The sequence below is a fragment of the Oncorhynchus keta genome, chromosome 14 (assembly GCF_023373465.1).
Source record: "Oncorhynchus keta strain PuntledgeMale-10-30-2019 chromosome 14, Oket_V2, whole genome shotgun sequence".
In the NCBI taxonomy this organism is placed as follows: domain Eukaryota; kingdom Metazoa; phylum Chordata; class Actinopteri; order Salmoniformes; family Salmonidae; genus Oncorhynchus; species Oncorhynchus keta.
In genome coordinates this window covers 52,190,709-52,197,782 of record NC_068434.1, presented here as the reverse complement: position 1 = coordinate 52,197,782, position 7,074 = coordinate 52,190,709, and positions in this window count along the sequence as shown.

Here is a 7,074-nt window from a genome sequence, read left to right as displayed (position 1 = left end):
AAACATCTATTTTCTCTGATTTACATTCAATTTCTGCAGTACAGTTGGCAATGAATGCTAAGAAGCCAACCTTAAAGCACACATTCCTATCACTCTGTATTGGCCTAGGGCTACTACTCACCCTTGATCCATCATCCTCTACTCTCTTCACTTTCTCAGCATACGACACCTTCTTTTCTACTCTGACCCTGGCAACCTCAACCTGACTCTCTCGCACCAGGCACTTCTGATCCCCAGCAACATGGACACCACCACAATTGACACCATTTTTCCCACCAATACTACACATTCCTTTGTCCCATGCCCTACTGCACACTTATCACATCTCAGAATCTCCCTCCTACACACTGATGCAACATGACCATAAGCTTGGCATCTGAAACACCTTAGTGGGTTCAGCACAAAAGCTTAGGGAGTGGGATGTCTCGCTTCCTCTTCCGTCCCTGATTCGGCTGTGTGAAGAAGATTCCATCAGCTAGCACAGCTACAAAGTAAACATTGGATATACCGTAAAAATTAATGAAAACAAAAATTAACTTTTTGGTCTTAATTTAAGGTTAGGGTTGGGCATTAGGTTAGCAGTGTAGTTAAGGTTTTAAAATATAAATTGTAGAAAAAGGTGAGGTTTATGACAGTGGCTGTGTTATCTAGTGACGACCTTGAGAAGCAGGCAAGAATAACTAAGCACGTCTGGGTCAAAGATTTTTGGAATCCTTCAAAATAACGGACACACGTTTGAGTGGTAAGGCGAAAGTAGCCGACGGTAGACGGAAGTCAACGAGTAAAGTGGAGGGAGGTACATCTGCCCGATAGCAAGTCGGACAACTTCTGATGTTTCTTGGACAGACGAAAATGGCACATATTGGCATTCGTCTTTGTTATTGCCGATGAAGTTGATGGTATCGAAAATTCACCTTTCCTACACAAAGCAGAACATTATCAACATGTTCCAATGAATGAATATCCTGATGATAAGGAAATTATATACCAGTCCAAGCTCTTTCTAACATTCACAAGACTTGTTTTGTATTTTTGTGATGGTTTCTCAAAATATAACCTGGTAGTTAGTACATAGGCTACTAGAACGAGAACATATAGGTGTTTTGCAGCCTGTGGGCTATGCTCTGTTGTTTGCCATTACTTTACCCTTGTACCTTCCTCATTATTATTTGTGATTGTGCAACATGGAATTGTAATAGATGTGATTAAATGCAGTCCACAAAGATTCTTACTGTATGGTAATTGATTGCATGTCAGCATCACTACAGCCTGCAGTGTATTTCTTTAATTCTCAACTGTTGTTGCTTTTGTCAGTAAGCATGTAAAGAACAGAATTTGATTCAATCACATGAAGGACAAAACACTCATTGTGCAGAAAGGTATTAGACAATACATGTACATCAGTTCACATAAGTTACTGGGTAAACAATATTCCAAGAAATATGCTAAGCAGTCAAAAACGCTTGGTATTGACTCCACAACTGGTGTCTGGGGTACTTGCTCATTAAGGGACGGTTCCCCATACTGTCAGGATTTGGCCAGGGTTGTTCCGGTTTTTGGTCACTAGATGCCCCCATTGTGCCTTTTGACCTTTTGTTTTCCCTTGATCCCCATTATTATTTGCACCTGTGCCTCGTTTCCCCTGATTGTATTTAAACCCTTTGTTTTCCTCAGTTCTTTGCTCTGTGTTTCTATGTTAGCACCCAGCCCTAGTACTCTGTGAACTCTTGTTGATCCCGGTGGACTCTCTTGTTGATCCCGGTGGACTCTCTTGTTGATCCCGGTGGACTCTCTTGTTGATCCCGGTGGACTCTCTTGTGGATCCCGGTGGACTCTCTTGTGGAATTCTGTTTTTTTTTGTTCTTGTTTGTTTTTGAGTATCTTTTGAGGCTTTTTGTGCTATACCTTCCACCTTGTGGATTTACCTTTTTTGTCTTGGAGGATTACCTTTGTTCTTGTGGAATTCCTTTTGAGGTTGTGGAGTTACATGTTTTCCTGAAGAACTTCACTTTTTACTTCATTAAATACACCATCTCAAGTATTGCTGTGTCTGCCTCATCTTCTGGGTTCTGCCGACTATTCGTGGCTCAGTTGGTTAAGTGACTGTTTCTCACTCCGGAGACCTGGGTTCGTAACCGGGTCCTGACACATACACAGATTAATTCTCCAAAATTGCAAGTGTAGAAATCCCCAGTGTAGAAATCCACTACAATAACACATATATCCTACAATATGTATTACATTTTATTCACATAAAATAAACAATCAAAAAATGTGAATTTGTTTGGGGAACAATATTACAGACAAGAGAAAGTGTAGGCTATAACATGGGACAAAACATTACAGTAACATCTAGATAAATCAAATCAAATTTATTTATGTAGCCCTTCGTACATCAGCTGATATCTCAAAGTGCTGTACAGAAACCCAGCCTAAAACCCCAAACAGCAAGCAATGCAGGTGTAGAAGCACGGTGGCTAGGGGAAAAACTCCCTAGAAAGGCCAAAACCTAGGAAGAAACCTAGAGAGGAACCATGCTATGTGGGGTGGCCAGTCCTCTTCTGGCTGTGCCGGGTGGAGATTATAACAGAACATGGCCAAGATTTTCAAATGTTCATAAATGACCTGAATGGTCGAATAATAATAAGGCAGAACAGTTGAAACTGGAGCAGCAGCACGGTCAGGTGGACTGGGGACAGCAAGGAGTCATCATGTCAGGTAGTCCTGGGGCATGGTCCTAGGGCTCAGGTCCTCCGAGAGAGAAAGAGAGAATTATGTGGGGTGGCCAGTCCTCTTCTGGCTGTGCCGGGTGGAGATTATAACAGAACACGGCCAAGATGTTCAAGTGTTCATAAATTACCAGCATGGTCGAATAATAATCAGGCAGAACAGTTGAAACTGGAGCAGCAGCACGGCCAGGTGGACTGGGGACAGCAAGGAGTCATCATGTCAGGTAGTCCTGGGGCATGGTCCTAGGGCTCAGGTCCTCCGAGAGAGAAAGAAAGAGAGGAGGAGAGAATTAGAGAACGCACACTTAGATTCACACAGGACACCGAATAGGACAGGAGAAGTACTCCAGATATAACAAACTGACCCTAGCCCCCCGACACATAAACTACTGCAGCATAAATACTGGAGGCTGAGACAGGAGGGGTCAGGAGACACTGTGGCCCCATCCGAGGACACCCCCGGACAGGGCCAAACAGATAAATACATTAGCTATGTTGTTGCAAACTGGATATTGTATTTATTTATGTTAGAAATGTGCAGCATATGTAGGCCAATGTATTTAGATTGTAAGGATAAATATGTATTTAAGCTCTAAATAGTCATAGACCCAAAACACTAAACATGCATTGATAATAACCAATGATAGGTGGTGAAATCAACCATTTATGAGCTTGTAGTGCCTTTTGCGTTTAAAAAAAACGAACATAAAAAGGTTGTCTCCCACAATGCTTTGGTTCCGACTTCAAGTAGCAGTTGTGGAAGCAACTGCAGAAATTTCCAGTCAACTGCTGTAGAAAGTTCATCACCTTTGATCACATGCTTGTTATAAAGGTCATACCGGCAACATTGGCTGCAGTCCAAACTCAAAGTAGACAGCCCTCGGCCCTAAACCCTCAGCCCTTGAATGACGTTTTACATCGTCACATCCAAGTGTACCTTAAATGTCTCTTGCCCATGCGAGTGATGATCGGAGAGGCAGCATTCTTGGTAGAAATCTTGAAGTTGAGCTAAAAACAACCAACCTAAAGCTATTAATGTACTTAGCAAGCTAATGTAGCTAGCTAGCACTCCTGTCAGGAGTAGCTACAGTTACCCATAGCTGGCTAGCTAGTTTTACAGTTTGGTCATTTATTCCAATAACATTTCAGAATTCCCAAAAATATGTTCATGAAGCTAGCTACATTTTACAGGCTCTTCACTACGACACTAAGCCACTTTGCCAATGCTAAAATCAATGTCATCTACTTGTAAATATATATATTTTAGCACGCTAGCATTATAATTTTGTCTGACATGCCGACAATGCAGCCGTGTTGATTACATTTCACACTTCGCAGTCACCAGAGCTTGACAAGTGACTACAATTGGCATTGAATTGTGGGTCATATCAACCCCACAAGAGATCAAAGTTCTTAACTCGCTCCCTCGAACTAAATCGAGGGAACGAGAGGGCAACATTTGTGAATTGGACCTCCACTTAAGATGGCAATCAAACTGCATCCGGTTTCAACAGGGATTCCCCCGAGGGAAAGTAGCCGCAAGTCAGACAATTTTTATACCCATAATGCAACACACATTGAAAGGCAGTGATCAACATTGGTCAATCTGCTCGTATGTGCCCACTCTTTTCAAGCCATTTCACCCGGTGGGCGGTGCTATACGTCAATGATTCCCAACCAGGTGTACTAGGACCCCTGTGGGTACTTGGCCTATCCACAGGAGGTACTTGAGAAGACTCATGAGACCATAGGCCTACTAGTACAATGTACATGAGGGGGTACTCCTGGCAGAGAAAAATGATTTGCCCGTGTGTATGTGTGTGTGTGTGTGTGTGTGTGTGTGTGTGTATGTGTGTAGGCTACCTGCCCCTCCCCCTTCCTCTGAAGCATGCATAGTTCACTATAGCTACTGACATTACAGGTATGATTCAAAAATTAGGGAATTAGAGAACAATGGATTCACTTTTTCAACGCTAGTTATCATGATGAGTCAACAACATTATTTGGGTATGAGTTAACAGATGATTAACTTTTAAAAGTGAGATTTTCGCTGGACTGTTACTTTAAGGGCCGCAAAATGAACAGCAACTCTGGCCCTTTTGGAAAGTAAAAGTGCTCCTGAGTAGAATGGACCCCCTTTTACTGCGATACAATGTACAGGCAATTATGTACGGTGCAAATTGAAAAGCATACTGAACATCATGCAATACTAATGGACTAAATAACAATGGGATTTAAATGGGTTTTCTAAAGTTGATTATTATAATATTAATATTATTATTAATATTGATATTAATATTATCATTAACAGTTGCATTATAAATAATGTTTTGTTATTTGGATGACTGTTGCTACCATAATAACGATCTAGTAATCATTACTTCTAATTCTGTAACACATATTGTCAATGCTATATTCATTTTTAAAAATATTGTTAAACAACAATCTTAGTCTTCTAACATTTCCTAATAAAATGTTACGAATTTCGAACGTTTGTATTCTTTTTTACCATCTTCTTTGCAGGACTTTTATTTTGAAGAGAAATCGTTGAGGTCACGGCCTTATTCTTGCTTGGTCTTGCATATTCTTGCTGGCCTCAGAGTTATCAGAGGTATGACATTCTTCTTCCTCTTGCCCCCGCTTCCATCATGAACGCAACGGGAATTATATATTTTCAAATATGACACTTGGTAGCATGACTTTAGAACAGCAGCTACTTTTACAGCAGCTTTCTTTATTTAAAAAAAATAAATATAATACTAATTTTTAAAAAATCTCCGTTATTTTACCAGATAAGTTGACTGAGAACACATTCTCATTTACAGCAACGACCTGGGGAATAGTTACAGGGGAGAGGAGGGGGATGAATGAGCCAATTGTAAACTGGGTATTATTAGGTGACAGTGAATGGTTTGAGGGCCAGATTAGGAATTTAGCCAGGACACCGGGGTTAACACCCCTACTCTTACGATAAGTGCCATGGGATCTTTAATGACCTCACAGAGTCAGGACACCCATTTAACGTCCCATCCGAAAGACGGCATCCTACACAGGGCAGTGTCCCCAATCACTGCCCTGGGGCATTGGGATCTTCCTCATTGGTTCAAATCATTGATTTCAAAATGTGCATATGCCATCTAATGTCTTCTAGTGGAAATGAGAGGCCTACAATATTATATTTAGAAAATCTTTGTTGACTTTGAAAATATATAGCAGAGTAGCCAGAACATAACTCTTAACTCAGCCCCTGCGACTGTCAGTCCAACATACACCAATACACCAAGTGGTCTGAATGTCTTGGGGAATTCGCTTTACAGTCCTTACAACTGTCAGTCCAACAGTCCAACTAGGTTGTTGTGTTGTACTCAGGTCGCTACATTATACACTGTCATTTGGGGGAAGGTATACTACAGTATACTATTGTATAAATACTATAGTATTCACTTTAGTGTTTTTGCTGATTTTACTGTTGTATTCACTGTAGTGCAAAAACACTACAGTGAATACTGTAATACTTTGTGTAGTATTTACTGTAGTATACTGTAGTATGTACAGTTAACTTTAGTATAAAGACTGTAGTAAAATAACTATAGTATACACTATAGTAATTAAATGTGTTTTTGCGGCTTGAAGTACACTATTATTTACTGCAGTGTTTTTGCAGACTTTACTGTAGTATTTACTATATTGTTTTTGTTTTATTATCTTTGACATAGAAGTGGAAGCTTTCTCCTTCAGGAAACCTACGGGAGAAAAACTAATAGAGCAAATTTTCCATATCCTGTAGGTAGGTCAGACTGGGGTCTGACTAGATAGTTCAGAGCTTCTGATCTGTTCTATAACTTTGGGGTGGCAGGTAGCCAAGTGGTGGCCACTGGGGATAAGCTGCCTGCCATCCAGCACCTCTACACCAGGCGGTGTCAGAGGAAGTCCCTAAAAATTGTCAAAGACCCAGCCACTCCAGTCATAGACTGTTCTCTCTACTATCGCATGGCAAGCGGTACAGGAGTGCCAAGTCTAGGACAAAAAGGCTTCTCAAGAGTTTTTTTATCCCCAAGCCATAAGACTCCTGAAAATTTAGGAGATTTATCAAATTGCTACCCGGACTATTTGCATTGTGCCCCCCCAACCCCTCTTACGCTGCTGCTACTCTTTGTTTATCATATATGCATAGTCACTTTAACTATACATTCATATACATACTAACTCAATTAGCCCGACCAACCAGTGCCCCGCACATTGGCTAATGGGGCTATCTGCATTGTGTCCCGCCTCCCGCCACCCACCACCCGCTAACCCCTCTTTTACGCTACTGCTACTCTCTGTTTATCATATATGCATAGTC